This window comes from Notolepis coatsorum (genome assembly GCF_963971535.1).
Source record: "Notolepis coatsorum genome assembly, chromosome: 5".
Lineage (NCBI taxonomy): Eukaryota > Metazoa > Chordata > Actinopteri > Aulopiformes > Paralepididae > Notolepis > Notolepis coatsorum.
The window spans coordinates 9752939-9778236 of record NC_140169.1 but is presented as its reverse complement, the minus strand read 5'-3'; the positions used below and the strand labels follow the sequence as shown (position 1 = coordinate 9778236).

The 25298-nt window shown below is 44.4% G+C and overlaps 1 protein-coding gene across 1 annotated transcript in view; it reads left to right on the top strand.

Annotated features, from left to right (window-relative positions):
* Positions 1 to 2392: 2392 nt before the first annotated feature.
* Positions 2393 to 25298, top strand: part of LOC311229259 (alpha-aspartyl dipeptidase) — a gene marked incomplete at its 3' end in the record, with an annotated part of 66493 nt that continues 43587 nt past the window's right edge. The window contains exon 1 of the mRNA XM_084315326.1: positions 2393 to 2482. The remainder of the gene's footprint in view (positions 2483 to 25298) is intronic.

Below are 25298 nucleotides of genomic sequence, written 5' to 3'. Positions count from 1 at the left end.
TGTGCATCTAACGTTTCTATGTGCATCTAACATGTTTCTATGTGCATCTAACATGTTTCTATGTGCATCTAACATGCCTCTATGTGCATCTAACATGTTTCTATGTGCATCTAACATGTTTCTATGTGCATCTAACATACTTCTATGTGCATCTAACATGTTTATATGTGCATCTAACATGCCTCTATGTGCATCTAACATGTTTCTATGTGCATCTAACATGCTTCTATGTGCATCTAACATGTTTCTATGTGCATCTAACATGTTTCTATGTGCATCTAACATGCTTCTATCATGTGCATCTAACATGGCTCTATGTGCATCTAACATGTTTCTACATTAGAGAAATCTAACATGCCTCTATGTGTATCTAACATGCCTCTATGTGCATCTAACATGTTTCTATGTGCATCTAACATGCTTCTATGTGCATCTAACATGTTTATATGGGCATCTAACATGCCTCTATGTGCATCTAACATGTTTCTATGTGCATCTAACATGTTTATATGTGCATCTAACATGTTTATATGTGCATCTAACATGTTTCTATGTGCATCTAACATGTTTATATGTGCATCTAACATGCCTCTATGTGCATCTAACATGTTTCTATGTGCATCTAACATGCTTCTATCATGTGCATCTAACATGTTTCTATGTGCATCTAACATGCTTCTATCATGTGCATCTAACATGGCTCTATGTGCATCTAACATGCCTCTATGTGCATCTAACATGCTTCTATCATGTGCATCTAACATTAGGGCGGGCCATACTTTCCCCCCCTGGAAAATCAATCGAGAGGGGTGTCTAAAATATGTGTTTAGTGAGGAATTCAAATATGGGCTTATTTTTCGGATAGGATAACTCTAACCTACATCATTTTGGATTTGAGAATGGCTGATTTGACCATTTGTAACCCCATGGCCATACATGGGTGCCAACATGAATCTTTTTTTTTTATCCACTTGTTCTCCCATTTTCTATTTTTCTCCCATCCCAATTTTGTATCGTCCAATTCAACCCTCCCCTGTCTTGAACGCTGTTTCTTGCCTCCCACAAGCCGGCTGCAAAACGAAGTCATACATAGCACGAGTACCCTCCGATACTCGAGGTAACAGCAGTTGCATCTTTTCACCTGCGCAGCTCGATCTTTTAGCGTCAGGGGTCTGTGCTTTGGAGGGGCACCGCCCCCGTCGCTTCTTGATTCTACTGCGCAGGCGCACCAACCGACCTGTAGGAGTCGCTGTCCACAACGCTCGATCCCCACCCATCAGTTTCCCACCCCCTAATACTGCCAATGTGTATTAGTGCGGACGACCAGCTAAACTGAAAGCAATGTGGAGAGCTGAGTTCGAACACGCAAACCCAGCGTCTCCAGCATTCGAGGTGAGCGCCTTGCCCACTGCACCACGTAGCCGCCCCGGGTGCCAACATGAATCTTAAGGAAATCCTATCATGCAAGGAGTCTAAATTATGCGTTTCTTAATGGAGAATTCAAATATGACTTAATTTTTGGGATAGGATAAATCTAACCTACATCATTTTGGATTCCAAAATGGCGGTTTTTACCATTTTTAATCCCTTGGTCATACACAGGTGCCAGAATGAATCTGAAGGAAATCATATCATGCAAGGTGTCTAAATGATGTGTTTCTTAATGGGGAATTCAAATATGAGTTCATTTTGGGGATAGGATAACTCTAACCTACATCATTTTGTATTTCTAAATAGCCAAATTTACCCATTCAAATCCCTTTAGAAGATTTGAAAAGATATGGGAAATCATTTATAATGACAAAGCCATCAAATTGATTAACAAGTGAACTGCATATAACTGGATACAACTCCAAAGATCAATAATAATAATAATAATAATAATAATAATAATAATAATAATAATAATAATAATAATAATAATAATAATAATAATAATGATAATAATAACAATAATAAATTGTATTTGTAATGCTCACATAAATCAAAGTGCTAAATCTCGATCTCCTGACTTCTTGAACTTTGCCAGGTTTCAATGTCTTGCTTGGACTCATTCTTGGAGCAAAGTCCTGCTGGTCAACTACTGTACTGCTTTAGCCATCAACCTACAAACACAAACTTAAAGTCAACATCAGCCATAAATAGGTGAGCTCTCTAAAAGAGATACAATGAGAGGTTGAGTACAAAAGGAAGTGTCTGGGTAGAGACTACTGGAGGAAAATGGGGGACTGTACCCATTCTGCAATCTGTTAATAAAGTTTTCAATCAATCAATCAACCAATCACTCTGGCCTGCCTTGGGGCATACTGCCACCTACAGGCCTAACGGCAGAATGACTCCACAACGTCAGTCATGTGACCGGTAGATCTGACGCTCCTCCTCACATAAACCAAACCGTGGAAACAGCTGCATTAGTTGAAGTTGTGTGGCTGCTACCAACCTTCTACAACAACAGATTATGTGCCACTGCCTACACCAGTCAGTAAGTACACTTTATTTATGTAGCACGTTTCAAAGTGATATTTGAAAACAAAACAGAAACTCCTCAAACAGAGACAAAAAATGCTCTGAACTTCATAAAAGTCAGACAAAGCTTTCCAAAAGCTCAAACAGTGAACTCCAAGCCCACGTGGTTGAACTAAAAATCCAAAGAAACAGACTAAGAAATGACGTAAACACCATGATCAGAACCGCAAAAAAAAAATTCATCAACGACAAAACTGAGGAAAACAAAAACAAACCCCGCGAACTTTGGAAATTACTCAATAATCAACTAGGCTGCAGTAAAAAACTTAAAACCAGATTCTCAAACGTAAACATAAAGACGGACAACACGCTCATCACAGACAAGCTGGATGTAGCCAATTACTTAAACATCTTCTTCACAAACATAGCCACAACACTGGTAAACAAACTACCCTCCCACTCAGGGCATTATGGGGTAGAACACATAGTAGCATACTACAAAAACCTAGGGGTCCACAAAGACGACTTCAAACTTGAAATGGTAACAACCGATGAGGTACTCAAAAAATTTAGCGCCCTCCAACCTAACAAGGCCACTGGCCATGACAACATCCCCTCCAAATTCCTCAGAGACGCAGCAGCCGCCATCACCCCAGTCATCACACACATAATAAACCTCTCTATAAGACAGGGGCACGTCCCCAAGGACTTCAAAATTGCGAGAGTGACCCCTCTACACAAAAAGGGCAGCAAATTAGACCCAGGCAACTACCGCCCTGTTTCTATTCTTACCTCCATCTCGAAAGTCATGGAGAAAATAGTCTACGAACAGGTCGAAAAGTACCTGGCGGAAAAAAACCTAATCTACGAATTCCAATCTGGCTTCAGAACGTCCCACTCCACTGACACATGCCTCCTCTATTTGAACGACCACATCAAACAAGAGGTGGACGCTGGCAAATACTGCGGCATGGTCATGCTGGACCTACAAAAGGCCTTCGACACTGTCAATCACTCCATTCTAATGGACAAGCTAAAAGCAATTGGTTTTGATAGCCTATCAGTGAGCTGGATGCAATCCTACCTGGAGGGGAGAGAACAGATGGTAGAGGTAAACGGTACTCTATCCCCCCCCCTCACAGTGAGCTGTGGTGTTCCACAAGGAAGCATGTCTAGGACCGCTACTCTTCCTAATTTATGCAAATGACATGTCGTCAGCCTGTGACTGCAACTTGTTCCTGTTTGCGGACGACTCAGCCCTGCTGGTCTCTGACAAGAACAAATTGCAGGTTGAAAAAACCCTCAGCACGGAACTAGGCAAAATCTGCATATGGCTCGCTGATAACAAACTATCATTACACATGGGCAAAACAGAGTCCATTCTCTTCGGTTCAAATAACAAACTCAGCAAGACCGACGGATTCTCAGTTACAGTGGGTGACAATATTGTCACAAGGAAAGACGAAATTACCTACCTGGGTTCCATCCTAGAGGCAAATCTTTCCTGTGACAAAATGGCATCCAATGTAATAAAAAAAGTCAACCAACGAACTAGATTCTTGTACCGGATCTCCTCTCTGGTAAACAAGAATACCCTGAAGACTCTGGCAGGAGCACTCATTCAAGGGTACTATGACTATGCGTGCACCTCATGGTACCAAAGCACCTCAAAGGCGCTTAAAACAAAATTACAAACATCACAAAACAAACTGGTCAGACTACTACTTGACCTGAACCCCAGAACCCACCTCACCCCTGCCCACTTTGCCAACCTAGGATGGCTTAGAGTAGACGACAGAGTACAGCAACTTGCAATGGGCCTGGTCTACAAGATACACTATACGACCGGGGTGCCCATGTACATGTCAAAATACTTCCCAAAGGTCAGTGAATACCACAACCACTACACCAGAGGAAGCTCAACAAATCATGTTAAACCCAGATTCGGCTCAAACAAGGGACTAAACACGTTTCACAATTATGCCACAACAATGTGGAACGCCCTACCCAAAGCTGTAAAGGAATGTGAATCCCTGCCCACATTCAAAACCGCCCTTAAAGAGCACCTACGGGAGGCTGCAATTCGAAACTGGCCACCGTAAATGCCCAAAACCCCCACCACCTCCTAATAGACAGTCTCCTCCCCACCGCATGTATATATTCCCTCCCCGCCGTATGTATATTTCCCTCCCACCCACCCACCCCCCCCCCTAATGTACAGTCCCCTCCCCATCATATGTATACTCTGTCAGGATCTAGGGGTAACAGTACTGTATATTTGAATACCGCCTATGTCACAAATGTATCAGTACTAAATACCTATATGTCCCTATGCCATAAATGTCATGTATGTTGTGTATGTCATAAATGTCTATATGAATTGAAAATGGGGGACCCTGATGGAAACAAGACAAACGTCTTTCTCAGGTCTGCATCCCCTTAACAATTGTATGTATTGAGCCGTACTGTATTGTACCCATTCTGCAATCTGTTAAATAAAGTTTTCATTCATTCATTCACTCAATACAAGTATATATATATATATATATATATATATATATATATATATATACATAAAACAAAATATATAAAATACATGAAACCAACAGAGCAACGAACCTATAAAAACGCCAGCCTATAGGCTACAAACGGGTTTTTATTTTGTATTTATTCATTAATTTTTAAATGTGTTGGAGCTGTAACAGTGACAGCACGCTCCTTTAATTGATGAAATTAGGTTATATTTCATACTGGTTTCACGTCTTGCTTCGCCTATTGGACTATGCACGCGCTGAAAGAACTGTTGTTCATGCACCTTACATCTTGAATCATTGATTGATTGAAAATGTTATTAACACTGCAGAATGGGTACAATATAGTATGGCTCAATACACATGCAGACCAGAGAAAGACTTTCGTCTTGTTTACATCAGGGTCCCCCATTTTCAATTCATCATAACATATATGACATACAGTGGCGGCTGGCCGATAGGGGTGCTAGAGCGCCGCCCTCCCTGTTTTTTTTTTTTTTTTTTTTGGGGCCTATAAATAAAATAAACATGTTTAAAATGAATAATATTGACTCATTTTAAGTATGTTTGTGTTTCCAATGCACAATATAACGTTAATATTCTAACGTCTATTCTTTCCGTAGCCGCATTTCTCTCGGGCTAGACGCAATAGCGCTTACAGTGGGCGTGCACTGGTTTCATCGCTGTATCCGTCGCAGCCGATCAGTGCGTAATGCGCTGTGCGTTGAAATATGATGTATTATGATGGAAGCCGGGCGTTTTTTCAAGCGATCTATTATCATCTAAGCAAGCAGCGTCTATACTTTCCGTAGCCGCATTTCTCGGAGACGCTCTCTGATTGACCGACGCCAGTATTTTCCATAGCCGCATTTCTTGGAGACGCTCTCTCTGATTGGCCGACGTCAGTTTCTGGTTAGGAAGTTAGTTAGTTAGTTACTCGATGCTGTTGTGTTGTGGTGCAGTCACTCTGGACAGTGGATATACATCGACAACAACAGTCTGGGACTGTGGGACAGTGGACATTATACACTTTATCAAGCTCTCCGGCTGGACCACGTTTCAACTAAACAGTGAGTTAATGAGTTAATGCGGTCTCTCTCTGTCTCTCTCTCTCGCTCTCTCTCTCTCTCTCTCTGTCTCTCTCTCTCTGTCTCTCTCTCTCTCTCTCTCTCTCTCTCTTGCTCTCTTTCTCTCTGTCTCTCTCGCTCTCTCTCTCTCTCTCTCTCTCTCTCTCTCTCTCGCTCTCTCAACACAGCGTGTTAATTTCGCTGTGGGTATTGCATAATGGGTGAATGAATGAATGGTAACTTGTTTAAAATGACAAGATAGGCCTATATATGTGTTCATTATTGGATTGATGATCATACGTGTACTAGTGTAGTATGAATCAATTAACTCGACTTAACGTTGGTAACGTTATGAGTCAGTATTCGCTTGGTCAGCTTGGTCAGATGCCCGCGACCACCCAAATGTAGTTCACACCGGCCGCCACTGATGACATACAATACATGACATACATGCAGAGGTGGGACCAAGTCATTGTTTTGCAAGTCCCGAGTCAAGTCCCAAGTCAAGACTGACAAGTCCCAAGTCGAGTCCCAAGTCCTAAACAAGTCATAATACACGCTTCACCAAAAAATGTCATTATCAACTTGTTGGCAAAACATAATTAATTTCTATAAATGTAATAATATTCAGAATCAGGGTTAGTCTTACATTTGGGCAAGAGCTGCTTGAGAACCAGTTCCGGAGTATATTGAGGAAAAAAAAGAATAAGGATCACCATATCCATTTTAAAGGTAGGATAACAATAACCAACATATTGTCTTCCCACTTGGACCAATCATTTATTTAACGTCTGCCTGTATATATACAGTCTATGGCACATGATCCATAATAGCAGACCTCGGCTCTCAAAGAGCACCTACGGGAGGCTGCAATTAAAAACTGGCCCCTGTAAATGTCCAACCCCCACCCAACCCCCTCCAATGTACAGTTTCTTCCCCTTCGAATGTATATATTTCTGTTTCTTATGATCTATGTCTCTTATACAGTACTGTATACTTGTATGTCATAAATGTCTTGATAAAACAGTACTGTATAGCTGTATGTCATGTATGTCATAAGTGTCATGATGAATTGAAAATGGGGGACCCTGATGTAAACAAGACGAAAGTGTTTCTCTGGTCTGCATCCCCTTAACAAGTGTATTGAGCCGTACTGTATTGTACCCATTCTAGGGCTGCACGATTTTGGGAAATAATCTAATTGCGATTTTTCTGACAGATATTGCGATTGCGATTACATTTGCGATTAAAAAAATTTTTTAGCAGCCCCACAGAGGTTTATTGTAAAATGCGGCTTGCATCTGGCCTACGCGCGGTGGGTCTGTTCGGGACACCGAGTCTGAAAATGTTTCTTTTTACCTGGGAATCGATACCGGTACCCAACGGTACCTATTTTTCTGTACTTTACTCTCCCTCTCTGAAGTCTAAACTTCACAACACACAATCTAAAACCCCTTACCTCCCTCTCCCAAACTGTTCCTACAACCATTTTTTTATGTTGCTCCCCCCCACCCTTTCCTTACACAGCTCAGATGTTTTCTCTGTCTTGAGCAGGGTTAGCTAGGAACAGCTTTCTCAAGCTTCGCACCTTGGGCATGGAATGGGCTACAGGACCATTATCCACTTAGACACCCCGGTCTCTCTTGGTGAATTTAAATCTGTATTACATAACTTCCTACAAGAAGAGTGTTGCTGCTTTCTGTAGTCGGGTCCCAACTGCAAAATTACTGTATTACCCTGTATTATACACTTTTACTATACATAGACTATTCTGCTTTGTGTTTTTGTGTTTACATCAGCGTTTCCGTTAGCCGGTAATTACCGGTATTTGACTGGCAAAATATGTTGAAGTCCGAATATTTTAATATCTCCGGTCATAATGTCCGGTGGAAATAATTCCTCTAAGCACAATTTTATTATTTGAATTGTATTAAAATAGGCTAAAATTAAATAGCCTATGCGATGACCGAAACAATCATTACATTTGTTTCATTGTGCTTCGCTCTAATAAAGCGCGGATGGCGCCGCTCGGATGTGAATCTTTTTTTTTCTTTTTTTGAGCCTGTCTGGCCACCATAATAACGACAAACAGCTATACGAGCGAGAGAGAGAGATGGCCAAACAAGCTAAACTTAACAAATATTTCATGAAACCAAGCACAAGCAGGTCTAATAATAATGACATTGACAACGAAGATGAGTCTTCTGAAGTCACAGAGACCGCCGATGCTCCCGCGGAAAATAAACAAATGTCGAGCGTTCAGGCGGCGGCCCGAGTGGAAAGTTAAATTCTCCTGGCTGAGGTACGACATTATAGTCTAGTAGTCTAGCGTCTATGATGTACGAGAGATAACATTGATTGAACGTACACAAAGTACACTTTATTGATTGAACCACAAAGAGCATCCCCAGTCTGCTGCTACCGTTGCGAGCCTCGCAGAAGTCCACCTGTTCCAATGCAATGGGGATCTAGTCGCAGGTACAAAACGGATAGGCAGAACGAGACGGGGTGAGTAAGTGTTGAAATTTTTTAATCATAATGCAACTGTTGGTTGACTGCCGTGTCACATAGTAATGCATATAATTGATTATAACTAAATGTAGGCTATAATGAAATCAACAAACGCATTACGAGCATGTGGCTCGTCCTCTCGCTCTCTGCATGCAAACGAGGCAATGTGATGATCAACTACAGTTTGCTGTGTGTGAAGTTGAACATTATGATATGTGTGACGTGTCTGATACAACGAGGTGAAGCGATGTCGACTCGAGATTCATTTGGGGGTGCGTGTGACAGCTGCTGCAGCGCGAGTCTGCAGGGCGGGAGCTTGATGCTGGTAGCGTATCGCACTAACTTGGGAGGCGAGAGATAGTAATTTGATTCTGCAAATCAATTTCTCATTCTTCGCTTGATGTAATTAATACAAATGTCCAATATAACGGAATTCGTTAGCTCATAAAAATGTGATTATAACAGACTGCTGTTTAAAACTCTGACCGGAATTTCAGGAATATGTCCGGGGATAGAAATCTTGCAGGACATCCAGACCGGCACGAATATGTTCTAACGGAAACGCTGGTTTACATGTGATGTATTGTATTAGGGCTGTCTTAAATACTTCGAAGCTTCGTTCGATGGCACAAGCTTCGAACATTAAAAAAAAAATCGAAGTAAAAAAAAAAAAAAGGAAATCAATATTTTTTTTACTTCGATTTGTGTGTGTGTGTGTGTGTGTGTGTGTGTGTGTGTGTGTGTGTGTGTGTGAGAGAGAACTACCCATCCCAGTTAGGACAGCCGAATCCCGTCCAATCTTTCGCCGTCGACTAAAGACTCACTTCTTCAACCATTATCTGAAATGATTAAAAAAAAAAGAAAAAAAAAATCTAACCGTGACTAACCTTACTGTCATGCACTTTTCCTAATAAACTAACCTACACTGTAACACGCAACACTTTGATAAACATTGTTACTCAGCTGATAGAGTTGTACCCTTCTTGCTGTCTTGTCGTACAGAACTTGTAAGTCGCTTTGGATAAAAGCGTCAGCTAAATGACTAAATGTGTGTGTGTGTGTGTGTGTGTGTGTGTGTGTGTGTGTGTGTGTGTGTGTGTGTGTGTGTGTGTGTGTGTGTGTGTGTGTGTGTGTGTGTGTGTGTGTGTGTGTGTGTGTGTGTGTGTGTGTGTGTGTGTGTGTGTGTGTGTGTGTGTGTGTGTGTGTGTGTGTGTGTGTGTGTGTGTGTGTGTGTGTGTGTGTGTGTGTGTGTGTGTGTGTGTGTGCGCATGGGGCCATTGGGTGGGGCCGGGGGACAAATACACTGGAGGAAAGTAACCCAGCTCAGCACTGCCCAAATTATATCATCACTATTGCCTGTTTGAAGGATATCATCCTCAAATACATATACACCTACATGCCTTGTAGAATTCCACACATAAGAAAGAAAGATACTGGGATGAATAAACAAAATAGGAAATAAAATTTAGATAAGGTGCTACTGAGATGTTTTGGTGAGTTCTTTGTTTTTTTGTGGAAGTTGCCCTTCTTAAAAATTACATGAACATTCACTGATAATTGGTCTGTAGTGGAGTCTACAAGGTCTACATTGCCGGACCATGTAGAATCCGGACCTTGTAGACTGACATAATTCTGTGCATAGTTTAGTCTACACAGGCCATATTTCAAATAATCAAAATCTTACTTCATTCATCTTAAACATTCTTGATTTGGGGGATTGGTAGTTCCCATGAAATCTGAAGTTGTTCAAACGACAACAGCGATCCACCTTGAATTAAATCACACAGCCGAGTGAAACCTTGTTGGCCCAGTCACAAAAGGGGCTACTTAATTAATTAATCCAACCCACTTTATTTATAGAGCACATTTAAAAACAACAACGTTAATGAAAGTGCTGTACAAGTCCCACAACATAAGATAAAAAAAAAAAGAAAAAAAAAATTCGAAGCTTCGAATTAAAATCGAAGCTCGGCCCGAAGCTTCGATTGCCAAAAAAAGCTTAGAAGGTCAGCCCTATATTGTATACAGTATATTGTATACATGCACATTTATTATGTTCTTGTGTGATGTATCGCACATTTTATTGCTGTGTGATGTATTGCAAATGTTATTGCTGTCATGTCTGATATATACGACAACAACTATGGAGTTGCACAAGGGAGTTGCTTAGGTCCTTTACTCTTCTCCCTTTACATGTTACCGCTGGGTGATATCATCAGAGAACATAATGTAGATTTCCATAGCTATGCGGATGATACACAACTGTACATATCTGCTGAACCAAATGATACAGCGATTAGCTCCATTACAGACTGCTTACTGGCAATAAATAAATGGATGAGTAAGAACTTCCTGAAACTAAACGAGAACAAAACTGAAATTCTAATTATCGGCCCCAAAACTAAAAAAGAAACATTAATAAAGAACCTGGGAGGACTAACCCCTTGGATCTGAGGTCACTAGTCTCGGGGTTATTATAGATTCAGAACTGAACTTCAATTCTCATATTAGCAAAGTGACAAAAACATCGTTCTTCCATCTCAGAAATATAGCAAAAGTACGACCATTTATTAATCAGAACGATGCTGAGAAGCTAATTCATGCATTCATATCTAGCCGGTTAGACTATGCACTTTTCACAGGTCTCCCTAAGAAAACCACAGAGAGGCTTCAGCTAATCCAAAACTCTGCAGCCCGACTGCTAACTAGAACCAAAAGGAGAGAGCACATTAGTACTTACAAATTGTACTTACCTGCACTATTCTTACCCTGCCTACTTTTATACACTGCCTATCAAATTCATGTGTCGGTTATCACACTTTTTACTGATGACTATTTTTAAACTGAATCATTTTAAGCTATTTTTATTATTTGTATTACTGAATCAAACTGTAAACAGATAGCCTATTGGGATGCTAGATCCTAATGTGAAACACTGTGCTGTTGTATGTTAAATACCCTGTTGTATGTCCGTTCTATTTTATAATTTTTTGACTATTTTACACTTCCAATGAAATTCATATGTATATATTTTTCTTTATTGAACAATCTTATCACACTTTTTACTGTCTGTTCTATCTTATTATTTTTAGCCTATTTTCAACTGAATCAAACCGCACTTTTTTACTCTATCTAATCTATTCTATTTTATTATTTGTATTGCTGAAGGACTGTGATTTGCCTAACCTTGCTACCTCTCTATCTCTTTGTATTTACATTTTTAATTTGTATGCTCGCTTATTCCTGTATTTTTTACTGTTGTTGTATGTCCGTTCTATTTTATAATTTTTTAACTATTTTTAAACTTAATCATTTTAAACTATTTTATTATTTGTATTACTGAATGAAACTGTAAACAGAGAACCTATTAGGATGCTAGATCCTAATGTAAAACACTGTGATTTACCATACCTTGCTATGCTCGCTCATGCCTGTATTTTTTACTGTTGTGAAGCACTTTGAACTGCAACCTCTGTATGAAAAGTGCTATACAAATAAAGTTATTATTATTATTATTATTATCTTGGCCAGGGCCCTATTCCCCGTACCTGGCTAACTGAGTTAGCCGGATAATTTTCAGCATAGCTTGACTTAAGCCAGACATTTCCGTTCCCCGACGTCGGATTTTCTAAGTCGCTATGGCAACAGATCGAAAAGTTTGAACCTGCTCCAGAGCAGGTTTAGTTGAGTTAGCTGGATATAAGCTGGCCACGCCCTCGGAACAAAATGGCAGCTCCCTTCCTCAGAGATTGATTGATTGATTGATTGGAAACTGTATTAACAGATTGCAGAATGGGGTACAATACAGTACGGCTTAATACACACAATTGTTAAGGGGATGCAGACCCAGAGAAAGACTTTCGTCTTGTTTACATCAGGGTCCCCCATTTTCAATTCATAATGACATTTATGGCATACATGACATACAGATATACAGATATATCATGACATTTATGACATACATGACATACAGATATACAGTACTGTTACATTTGTGACATACAAGATATGCAAATATACAGTACTGTTAAACAGAGATCCTAACAGAAAATATATATACGAGGGGGAGGAAACTGTACATTGGGAGGGGGTGGGTGGGTGGGAGGGGGTGTTTGGACATTTACGGGGGCCAGTTTAGAATTGCAGCCTCCCATAGGTGCTCTTTGGTCCCATTATACCATTCTGAATAATGTTTTCGCAAGATGATTTCCAGAATGTATTGATTTCATAGAATGTGTGAAATAGGCCTATAATTAAAAACAATTAAAATACATTAAACTGGTAAAATAAATGCTTTTGAAATGTAAAATAATAGACCTAAAATTCTGATAATAAATCATATTCAGCCTATGGATTTCCTATACTGCACGACACCTGTTTGAGCTGCGGGATGAGGCACGCTTGTTTCTGATGGAGAATGCGTCCCAGATCGCTGCCCACCTCCGATGCCGACTAGATATCAATTGAGGGGGAATACGCACAGCTATACCTACCTATTCGAAAAAAACATTATCTGCACTGACTTATATAAAAAATAAGTACAGATCACGTCTGAATGAATTTGGAGGACGATCTCCGAGTCGCTGTCTCCTAAATTAAACCCAGACTATGCCCATCCATCTCATTAGGTGAGTTGAACATTATAGCCTTCTAAATGAAACACGCTATATGTATTCATTTTATGGTTGTTTGATTATTGTGTTATTTTGTGTAGTTATTGTGCGTGTTAAAAGCCTCCAATGCATATGTGTGCGTGTGAACGTTTGCATGTTTCAACCACCTCTATATAATAGTGGGGGTTGCGGCTCTCTGACACCGTTATTTCGGTTATTTCGCGGCCTGAAAACTTTAGGAACGATGTATTTATTATATTACATGATACCTAAGCGCATACAGTACAGATAAGTATCTATTAATTCGTATCAATTAGATATACTCTTTATCTTTGGGCTTGTTTTTGTATACTTATTCTGAAAGAGTTGAAATAATTATTTTCGCTAGCAAGATCTCATTCGATTATTCATTCCATTAAGCCTATTGCCAGCAGTTACATTTAAATAAATATAATCTGATTGATTGGGGTAATGAGGGACTTAAAATGTGCCTATAGATTATGTATTTAACTTGTCAGCGAGGCTATTGAGCCGTACTGTATTGTACCCATTCTGCAATCTTGTTAATAAAGTTTTAAATCAATCAGTCAATCAATGCCGTTAGAAAATCAGGATTTCTGCGATTGACACCTGCTGTCTTTTCTAATGAAGCGGCCGTGCGCACTTATCCTGAGTATCAAGTCTGGTTCGAATGAACGAGACTGAATCAGCGTTCGAGGAACAGGGAAATCCCGGATTCAAACATCGGGTTAATTGAATCTGGATAATGGGACTTTTGATCGACTTAGTTGAACCAGGTACGGGGAATAGGAGGTCTCTCTTGCAAAGGAGATCTTGTATCTCAATGGGACTTCCTGGTTAAAAATTGCATCCTTTCAAATCGCGATTTCGATAAAAAATCGATTAATCGTTCAGCCCTAACCCATTCTGCAATCTGTTAATAAAAAATTCAATCAATAGATTTTTTTAAGGAGCAGCAGTACTGCTACTGCTGGCCATTCATCAAGCGAGTCATTGCTGATTGTTTATTTATTTTATAAGACAAGACTATGACTACCAACTGCCTAGCCAGCCGTGTATCAATATTGGATGTAATAATCACGTTACCACACTGACTGTCGATGGCTCATTGATTTAACTACTGTAGCTAGCAAGCCAAGTTACTTACCGTTCTGTGTGCAGCTTTCGCTTGCTGACGATTCTGCCGGCAGCGCTCATAGTGCAGGAGGATCACACGCCCATCATCACACTTGGGACCGGCGTGCTCTCACTAGGGCTGGGCGATATATGGCCAAAAAATACATTTATGATTTTAATCGATTTAAACATTTCAAAATCGTCCTAAATCATTCATTCGAATTAATAGATAATATCGATTAATCGCCCAGCCCTAGCTCTCACAGAGAGCTAGCAGGTGTCCAGAGTAGACGTGGTGGAGGGATACAAGTGCGATGCGGCCGCGGTGAGTCCTTCTCACAGGAGAAGGGCCCATGGCCCTGGTTCCAGCGGCATCTTGGGGACGAAGCGGGTTTCGCCTCTGGGCTTCTCGACTTCAGTTCCCTTGATGGCTGACGACCTCAGGCTCACTCTCGGGGTATACGTGCTCCGTATACCTCAGAGGAAAATACAGAGGTGGTTTTCCAGCATGAGAATCGACCCTGTGAGAGGCTAGTAGAGGCGCCTGATAGTCCCTTTATCGGTGATAGGGGACCTCAACCACTGGAGAAAGCCGGGGACCCTCGCCAGCGTCACAGGGTGGGGGTGTCGGGCCAACGCAGTATGAGGCAGTTGGCCTGCTCTGTCTACCCTACATATCAATGTATTGGTACTGAAGGCACTGCATTTGGTCCTCAGGGAGCGTATCACTCTCATGAGGAACAGGCACGTCCTGGTCAGGACAGACAGCATGACGTCGGCAGCTTGTGTGAACAGACAGGGAGGGGTGCGCTCCCCCCGTCTCCACCAGGTGGCAGTCGAGCTCTGGGTGCTGAAGAGCGATTTCTGGCAAAGAGAATGTGGGAGCAGACTTAATGTCACGAGGAGGTCCCCACCCAGACGAGTGAAGACTGGACCCAGACATAGTCAAACTGATCTGGAATCAGTTCAGGGAGGCCACCGTGGACCTGTCCGTGAGCAGTCAGTCCCACCAGTTCCCCCTGTGGTTCGCAGTCAGTCGGAAGGACAACCCCCCCCCCCTCTGGGAGAGGACAACCTTCTCTGTATACCCTTGGCCACACGGAATACTGTATGCGTTTCCCCCCATTCATCTGATACACCCGTTGTTGGGGTACGTCGGGAACACAGGACTCTTATCCTGGTTACGATGGATCTTGGATCAGCCTGTTGGTTCCCCGTTCTAATTCAACTCTTAGTGGCTCCACCATGGCGTATCATCCCATGCTCTCTGGGAGCCCTCTCTCAGGCACACGGCTCTGTGTTTCGGCCTCCCGCCCTGGGTCAGCGTCTGATGGCCTGGCTGCTGGGAGGTTGAATTTGGAAAGGATAATAGGTATTAACGCTGATGTGATTACTACTGTTCTGAAGGTCCAGATTAACACTGAAAGTCTGCGTTTATTATTTTGTATAACTTATATATTGTTTATATATATAAGATATATATCTTTATGTCATCTGTTTGCCTAAACACTAAACAGTATTCTTCGTTCGCCTTATTTTGTCCCATTCTTGACGCTCCAGGTGCCAGGGCGCGCGCCCCCCTAGACATGTTTTCTAGACATGTTCAGACAAGCCCAGAGCGAGCGCATTGATTCTGTACAGGTGAGCAGGCTGAGCCCAACAGGGAACCAGATGGAGTATATTGTGTAGACGGTGCAAGCAGCAGCAGCAGCAGTAGCATAACAGGAAAACTAGCAGAGCGAGAGTGAAAGACGTCTGGTACAGTTGTACACAGACCGATAGCAGTGTATCGTTATAGAGAGCTAATGGCTGATTAGATACCACTATAATATTGTCGAGCCATTATTGGCACAGTATAGTGAATTGTGTAAGCGAAGTAACGTGGAGAGACCTATAGTTAAACCCAGCGACGTTTGGATATAACTACTCATTGGAGACCGTCTGCGGGTTAGCTTCACGTACAAACAAAGCTAACTAGCTACCATCTATGCCAACGGGCTTTTGGATTAATAGCTATTAACCCTGCCATCGGGCGCTAGGAATACAAGGACTGGTTCCGTACGAGACCCCTTCTTCTAGCGACGACAGGATTATCCGACCAGTCTACAGTTTCTCTGGAGCAGGAGCTCTAGAGAGAACCAACCGTCTCCAGCCACCATCTTGCTTTTCCCTGTATCGCCTCGCTTCGTCTCACTCCCTTCAGAGCTCCACCGGTCGAGTATCCGTAGTCTAGGAACCATTCGTTACCGTTGACTTTGTTGCACTGACATTCTATTATTAAAGGAGAACCGTAATAAATAATATGTATGTTTGCTATTAACATTAAAATGCTTGTTTAACTTCAAGTTTCAAGTTTCTTTAATAGTTGTCATACAGAAGTACAGAATACTTTCATACAAAATGCTTCTTACTGTTACGCTCCAGAGACTGTGCTAGACAAGATAGTATCAAATAACATAGTATAGCATGTAATTTAGAAGTAGAAAATGAGGTCACAGTGTTCAGTATAGACAATGTATGTACAATGTTCGATGCAGAATAGATGTAACTGAGTTACCATATAATATACAATACTATGCAGTGTACTAATGTACAGTACTATATAGTGCAAAGCAGAAATGGGATGAGGTACAATTTAGGTACAATTTACAGTAAGGTGTACGAGTTGTAGTGCAATCCTTCATCAATAAATATAAAGTGTGGGGAGTGGGTGCTACAGTGTGTTTGTTTAAAGTGGGTGTGTGCTATAAAGTGTGTGGAGTGGGTGCTACAGTGTGTTTGTTTAAAGTGAGTGTGTGCATGTGGATGTGTGTGCTATGTGCGTTTGGTGGTTGTTGTTGTGTAGTGTTCATTGTTCGTTTAGCAGCCTGATGGCCTGGGGATAGAAGCTTCTTCTGAGTCTTTCTGTGCTCGCCTTGAGACTCCGGTATCGCTTGCCTGACCGCAGCAGTTCAAAGAGGCAGTTGTTCGGGTGACTGGAGTCTTTAATGATTCTCTTAGCCTTGCCCTTGCAACGCTTGTTGTAAATGTTCTGGAGGGTGGGGAGCCCCCCTCCAATTGTACGTTCGGCTGAACGTGTCACTCTTTGTAGTCTGCTTCAGTCTTGTGCAGTGCTATTCCCAAACCAGGAGGTGAGGTTGCCAGTCAAGATGCTCTCTATTGTACATGAGTAGAAGTTCTTAAGGATCTTCTGACTGACTTGGAACTTCCTTAGGCGCCTGAGGAAGTAGAGGCGTTGTCGTGCCTTCTTCACAACACTGTCAATGTGTGTGGTCCATGTCAAGTCCTCGGATATGTAGGCTCCGAGGTACTTAAAGCTGTTGACTCTCTCAACCGGTGCCCCGTCGATGCTGAGGGGGCTGTAGTCCTTGACCCCCGACCTCCTGAAGTCCACAATCATCTCCTTTGTTTTGCTGACGTTCAGGGAGAGGCTGTTTTCCTGGCACCATCCCGCCAGGACCTTGACCTCTTCCAGGTAGGCCCTCTCGTCGTTGGCAGAGATCAGGCCCACCACCACTGTGTCGTCAGCAAATGTAAGATAAGATAAGATAAGATATTCCTTTATTGATCCCCTTGGGGAAATTCAGGCATCATAGCAGCATGGGGGGGAGGGGTACAGGTAGTAAAACAACACAGTATACAGGTAGTAAAAGACAACACAGGCAGTGTAAACAATTTGATCAATATGGTCAATATAATTTACTATCTGACTAGCTGAGGAATATTCACATTATTCACAGTGTCACATAAGGTGCAGTATGCATGAGGTAGTGTTATAATTTACTATCTACTGAGTATACATTAATCAAAGTAACAGGGTAGTCTACTTTGTCCCCCTTGGGTTCCTATAAGTCCCAGGTCAATGTCTGGTAGCAGTCGCTGTCGCTGCCCCCTGTTGTGGGGCTTGGAGGCTGCTAGTCGCTGCCCACTGTTGTGGAGCCTGATGGCCGCTGGTATGAAGGACTGTCCGAGGCGGTTAGTTGAGTGTCGGGGGGGGATGAGTCTGTGGCTGAACGAGCTTCTCATCTTGACTAGCTCGTCGTAGAGGGGGTGGTAGGGGTTCTCCATGATGGCATCCAGCTTCCTTATCATCCCCCTCTCTACCATCACCTCAAGTCTAGGTAGCTCGACTCCCACCACGGAGCTAGCCTTCCTCACCAGCTTGTTGAGCTTGTTGGTGTCCCTTGAGTTGATGTAGCCTCCCCAGCATGCCACAGCATAGAAGAGGATGCTGGCCACAACAGACTGGTAAAAAGACTGCAGCAGTTTGTTGCACACATTGAAGGACCTGAGTCTCCTCAGGAAGAACAGCCTGCTCTGTCCCTTCCTGTAGAGGGCCTCTGTGTTGTCCGACCAGTCCAGTTTATTGTTCAGGTGTACCCCAAGGAACTTGTATGAGTCCACCATCTCCACATCCACCCCTCGGATGGAGATGGGAATCGGGGGGGGCCTCTTCTTGCCCCTCCGGAAGTCCACCACCAGCTCCTTGGTCTTACTGGTGTTGAGTTGGAGGTGGTTGCTGTCGCTCCACCCCACGAAGCTCTCCACCAGGGCTCTGTACTCCTCCTCATCATCGTCGGTGATGTAGCTTACGATGGAGGAGTCGTCTGAGAACTTCTGCAGGTGGCACCCGCTGGAGTTACGGCAGAAGTCTGAGGTGTAGAGGGTGAAGAGGAAGGGTGACAGCACAGTTCCCTGGGGGGCGCCGGTGTTGCTCACCAGTACATCAGACTGACTGTCCTTTAGTCTGACGTACTGTGGCCTCTCAGTGAGGTAGTCCTTGATCCAGGCCACCAAGCCGTGCTCCAGCTGCATCGCAGAGAGCTTCTCCGCTAGCAGTGACGGCTGGATGGTGTTGAAGGCGCTGGAGAAATCAAAGAACATAATCCTCACTGAGCTGCGCGGCTTCTCCAGGTGCGTGTACGCTCTGTGGAGCATGTAGATGATGGCATCCTCCACCCCGATGTTTGCCTGGTATGCAAACTGCAGGGGGTCGAGGGAGTCACGCACCAGGGGCTTGAGGTGTTGCAGGACCAGTCTCTCAAACGTCTTCATGACGTGTGACGTCAGAGCGACTGGCCTGTAGTCGTTGGGGGTGCTGGGACGTCCCTTCTTGGGCACCGGGACAATGCAGGAGGTCTTCCAGAGCTGGGGCACCCTCTCCAGCCTCAGGGAGAGGTTGAAAAGATGCTGGAGCGGTGCTGCCAGCTGCTCTGCACATACCTTGAGCACCCTGGGATTGGTGTTGTCCGGTCCTCTGGCCTTGTTTACGTTAATTCTGGAGAGCTGCCTACTGACCTGACTGGTTGTGATCGTCAGGGTTGGGGGTGGTGGGCAGTCTGCTGGTGTTGGGGGTGGGGTGCCGTTGCTGATGGGTGTGGGTGGGTGGGGGGTGGGGGGGCTGCTTTGTAGGTGTGATCTGGTGCTGGTGTCGATGGGTGGGGGGAGGGGTGTGGGGAGGCCACTCTGGTCAAAGCGGTTGAAAAACGAGTTGAACTCGTTTGCACGCTCTGGAGGGCCCTCCACAGCTGTGCCCTGCTGTTTGAAACCAGTGATCTTCCTGACCCCCGCCCACACCTCCCTGGTGTTGTTGGCCTGTAGTCTGCCCTCCAGCCTGTCCTTGTAGCTGACCTTGGCTGCCCTTAGCTCTTTTTTGAGCTCCCTTTGGACAGCCCTGGCCTGCTCAGTGTCCCCTGCCATGAAGGCCCTCTTTTTCCTGTTTAGCAGGTGTTTAATGTCCTTGCTAATCCAGGGTTTATTGTTTGAGAAGCAGCGTACCCTCTTTGTGGGTACGATGCTCTCCTCACAGAACCTGATGTAGTCTGTGATGCAGTGGGATAGTCCATCAATGTCATCACCGTGGGCCCTCTCAAACATATCCCAGTCTGTCGACCTGAAACACTCCTGTAGCTCCTCCTCGACGTCGTCAGACCACTGTGGGACAGACATGGTGGTCGGAGGCTGTCTCTTAATGAGAGGCGTGTATGTGGATACAAGCCTCACAAGGTTGTGGTCTGACTGGCCGAGGGGGGGCAGGGAAGTCGCACTGAAAGCCTCCTTCACGTTAGCATACAGGAGGTCCAGAGTTTTGTCTCCCCTGGTTTTGCAGGTGACATACTGGGTGAAGTTTGTCAGGGTCTTGTTCAGTCTGACATGGTTGAAGTCCCCATTGATAAAAATAAATGCATCCGGGTGTTTTGTCTGAAGCGCCGCAACGGTGGAGTGTATGACGTCACTCGCCTGCGCCGCCGCCGCGCTGGGTGGGATGTACAGTAAACAGTCAGAGCCAGGACGTGTGTTATTTCTCGCGGTAAATAGTATGGCCGCAGACTCAGTGCCAATAGTTCAATGTCGGGGGAACAGATACGTTCCTTAATGGTGATGTGCCCCGGGTGGCACCATTTGGAGTTAACAAAGACAACAAGCCCTCCGCCTCTCCGCTTGCCGCTCTGTTTACTCCGGTCGGCGCGCACCACCGTGAAGCCCTCCTGTTCTATTGCACTGTCCGGGATGTTCTCGTTCAGCCAGGATTCGGTGAAGCACAGTAGGCTTGCCTCCTTGTACTCACGCTGGTTGATCATCAGGGCTGAGAGCTCGTCGGTCTTGTTGGCCAGCGATCACACGTTCCCCATGACGACAGCGGGCAGGTAAGGCTTGAATCTCCTGCTGTCCTTTATCCTGTCCTTCACGCTCGTGCCAGCTCGATTTCCCCGTCTGCGAATCCTTATTTCGGCTGGTAGATTCCTCGGTGGTTCTGCAACTCTGTTTCGAAAGCAGAGGAGAGCCTCCCTCGGGTAAACCAGCCCGCCGTTGTTGCTGTTGTTGTTGTTGTTGTCCTGCCGCGGGTAAACCAGCCCGCCGCCGGTGTCCATTGTTCAGAGCTGTGCTCGACCGAACTTGCCTAACTCAGCTAACTTCACAGAAGTTGTTACAAATGCCTTAACTTGGTCTAAAGCAACGCACAGTCACTTATACACCTATTAAGTAAGTATAATCACAAAAAGAATAAGTAAGAAAGTAGTAAACGGGATAAGAAGTAAAGGGGGTGGGAGCTGCTATGAAAAGGCTGCCACTCTCCTCGGCGCCACTACACTACAGTGATGTGATGATTGTATTGCTACTCCGCTGAGCCACACAGTCGTGTGTGTACAGGGAGTAGAGGAGGGGACTCAGAACACAGCCCTGGGGGGCCCCTATGTTGAGGGTGATGGATGAGGAGGTGCAGTTGCCTGCTCTCACCACCTGGGGTCTGCCAGTCAGGAAGTCCAAGACCCACTGGCAGAGGTCATAGTTCAAGCCCAGGTCCCTGAGCTTGGCTATGAGTATGGAGGGGACTATGGTATTGAATGCCGAGCTGTAGTCGATGAATAGCATTCTCACATAGTTCCCCTGCCTCTTGTCCAGGTGTGATGCTGCTGTGTGCAGCACATGGGCTATGGCATCCTCCGTGGACCTGTTGGGGCGGTATGCAAATTGCAGGGGGTCCATGTTGATGGGGAGGGAGGAGCAGATGTAGCCCTTTACTAGCTTCTCAAAGCACTTCATGGCTATGGAGGTGAGAGCTACAGGGCGGTAGTCGTTGAGGCAAGCAGGCTTGGATTTTTTGGGTACAGGGATAATAGTGGACTTCTTCAGGCAGGTGGGGATGACAGCCTGTTCTAAGGACAGGTTAAATATGTCAGTGAATACTGGGGCCAGTTGGTCGGCACAGACTTTTAGGACGCGGCCGGGGATGCCGTCCGGACCTGCTGCCTTCCTGATATTCACTTTTTTAAAGGTCCGCCTCACCTCATGCTCTGTTACCCTGAACACTGAGTCTCCATCAGCAACAGACCCCCCCCCCCCCCCCCCCCCCATTGCCGTGGCTTGTGGGCTGGTGTTGTTATTACCAGCATCAAACCTCGCATAGAAGGTATTGAGGTCATTTGCTAAGGAGATGTCACTGTTCAGTTTGAGGGAGGCGCCTTTGTAGTCTGTCATCGTTTTGAGCCCCTGCCACATAGCTCTAGAGTCAGCCTGTTCAAACTGGAGTTCAATTTTATCCTTGTAGCCTCGTTTGGCCTCTGTCACTGTCCTCCTTACGTTGTATCGCGCCACCTTGTGGTCATTCATGTTGCCTGCCACTAGGCCGTCGTTGTATGCTTTGGTGCGCGCTCTCAGAGCTTCACGGACGGATTTGTCTACCCAGGGTTTTTGATTTGGGTAAACTCTCATTTTGGTAGTGGGGATTGTTTCTTCCACCATAGTACGAACATAGTCCAGCACTGTCTCCGTGTAGACATGAATGTTATCTGTGTCGCGGAACACGCTCCAGTCTGTGCAGTCAAACGCAGCCTGTAGCGTCTCCTCTGACGTCAAATCCCATTTCTGCACCTCTCGCGAGACTACGGGAGTGCTTTTGATTCTTTGTTTGTACTTTGGTGAAAGGAAAATGGACGCGTGATCTGACTTACCAAAGCCACTAGCAGAATGAGCCTTGTATCCACCCTTGAATTGCGTGTAACAGTGATCTAGGATGTTACCGCCTCTGGTGTTACAAGTCACATGCTGATAGAAGTCAGGTAATACCTTTCTCAGATTGGCGCTATTGAAATCACCCACCACTATGATGGCGGCGTTAACGTTCGCTGCCTGGAGTTTGTTTACCTCGTCGTGGAGCCTGGAGAGCGTGGCACTATTGCTGGCTTGCGGTGGAATATACACTCCTACAAGGATGATCGCCGTTAACTCCCTCGGGAGTTGGTCAACTTGTATCCCTGTCCCCGCGCAGTCAATTGAGTGTCCGCCATTTTGTCTAACTGTACTGTCTGGCTATTAATATTCTTTAGTAGTGGTTTAATCTAAACAATCTTTAATACAGTCAGGGTTGTGTAGCCCCTTAGCTACAACTACCATCTGGAGCGCACACGCTCCGTTCACTACCGCTGTTTACGCAGGGAAGTGGCGTATTTTTCAAGAGTGGTGTCGGGCTGAGAGTTTGGACCCGGTTTCATGTCCTCTGAAATCGGTTCTGTCCTTCCTTCAGTCTATCCTGGATAGGCGCTCTCGGCTTCGACAGTGAAGGTGTTTGCTGCGGCTATATCTTCATGTCATAGAGGCTTTGAGAGCAAGCCGCTATTCACCCACCCTCTTGTTATATGTTTTTGCTGGGCGCACGGCATCTCGAGACTATTAAACGTAATTTGTCCCCAAGCTGGGACCTCCAATTAGTCTTAGTTAGACTTTTGGGTGCCCCTTTTGAACCACTCGAGCGTGCGCCGCTGAATCGGCTGTTTTTTAAGACTGCATTTCTCCTGGCCACAACACCAGAGGGACTTCCACAAATCATGTTCAACCCAGATTTGGCTCAAACAAGGGACTAAACACGTTTCACAATTATGCCACAATAATGTGGAACGCCCTACCCACAACTGTGAAGGAGTGTGAATCCCTACCCTCCTTCAAAACCGCTCTCAAAGAGCACCTACGGGTGGCTGCAATTAGAAACTGGCCCCTGTAAATGTCCAACCCCCCCCCCCCCCCCCCCACCAATGTACAGTTTCTTCCTCTTTGGAAGTATATATTTTTTATGGTCTCTTTTTACTACACAGTTCTGTAGATCTGTACTGTATGTCTTGTATGTCATAAATGTCCTGATTAATTGAAAATGGGGGACCCCGATGTAAACAAGATGGAAGTCTTTTTCTGGTCTGCGTCCTCTTAGCAGTTGTTTTGTATTGAGCTGTACTAGTGCTGGGCGATAAAACGATAACGATAACTATCGCGATAAATTATTTCCTCGAAATAAACATGAAACATGGTCGCAAAGTTTCGATATATCTATTTTCCAAGCTTGGATATGAGCACACGCACTAACAACCAATCAGTGAAGGAGATGGCCGACAGCGGAAGGAGACCCGGAATCTAGGACTCCAGTAGTCAACAGGCTGGCTAGGATAATTAGCTTGCACAGCGCTATTTTACAGTTTACCTGCCGAGTTGGTGTGTGTTTTGAATTCTGAGGGTAACTGTTATAGTAGTGTGGGGTATACGGTGAACGTCGTTGCAATGTATTGGGGCGGAACAGAGTATTTTATGGTCATATTTAGTATATTGTCATGGAATACACCGCTTGGGGAAACGAGGCTGGCTAGGATATTTAGCTTGCACGGCGCTATTTTACAGTTTACCTGCCGAGTTGGTGTGTGTTTTGAATTCTGAGGGTAACTGTTATAGTAGTGTGGGGTATACGGTGGACGTTGTTGCAATGTATTGGGGCGGAACAGAGTATTTTATGGTCATATTTAGTACATTGTCATGAGATACTCCGCTTGCTATGGCTAACTGCTAACGTGCGCGGACTGATGACGACATCAACTCGACTCTTGAGACATTCGCAGCAGCAAAACAAGTCTATTAATAGCCCGTCCATCGGCGCCGGGCATAAAAAGTTAATTAAACTTGACAGACATTATATCAACGATAATTATCGATATCGAGTTATATGAAAATAATTTTATAATTTTATCGCGATAACGTTTTTGGCCATATCGCCCAGCCCTAAGCTGTACTGTATTGTACCCATTCTGCAATCTGTTAATAACGTTTTCAATCAATCAATCAAAGCGATGCGCTTTTTCGGTTCAATCAGAGTGCCTGTCTATATGGGGGATACTACTGTAGCAGTGTTACTCTGAGGCCCAATCCAGCCTTTGTGCCAAAGAATATCTGGAGCTCTCATCGCTCTGGGACATTGTGCTAAAGGCTTTCCACCGTCCCCCTCACGCAGGGGAGGTGGGAAGGAGCCTTCACCTGTTGTGGCCATTTTGTTTCCTTAAGTGCCCCATTAAAAGCTGCTTCCTGCTTAAAGACAGCACTTGTGTACTGAGTGTGATCTCAGAGCCCTGTCACTGCTTAAAAGCAGAACCTCAGCCTCTCCTGGAATCACTCTGTACTACATTCTGTTGTGGAAGGACAGCTCATTCACTGAGAGA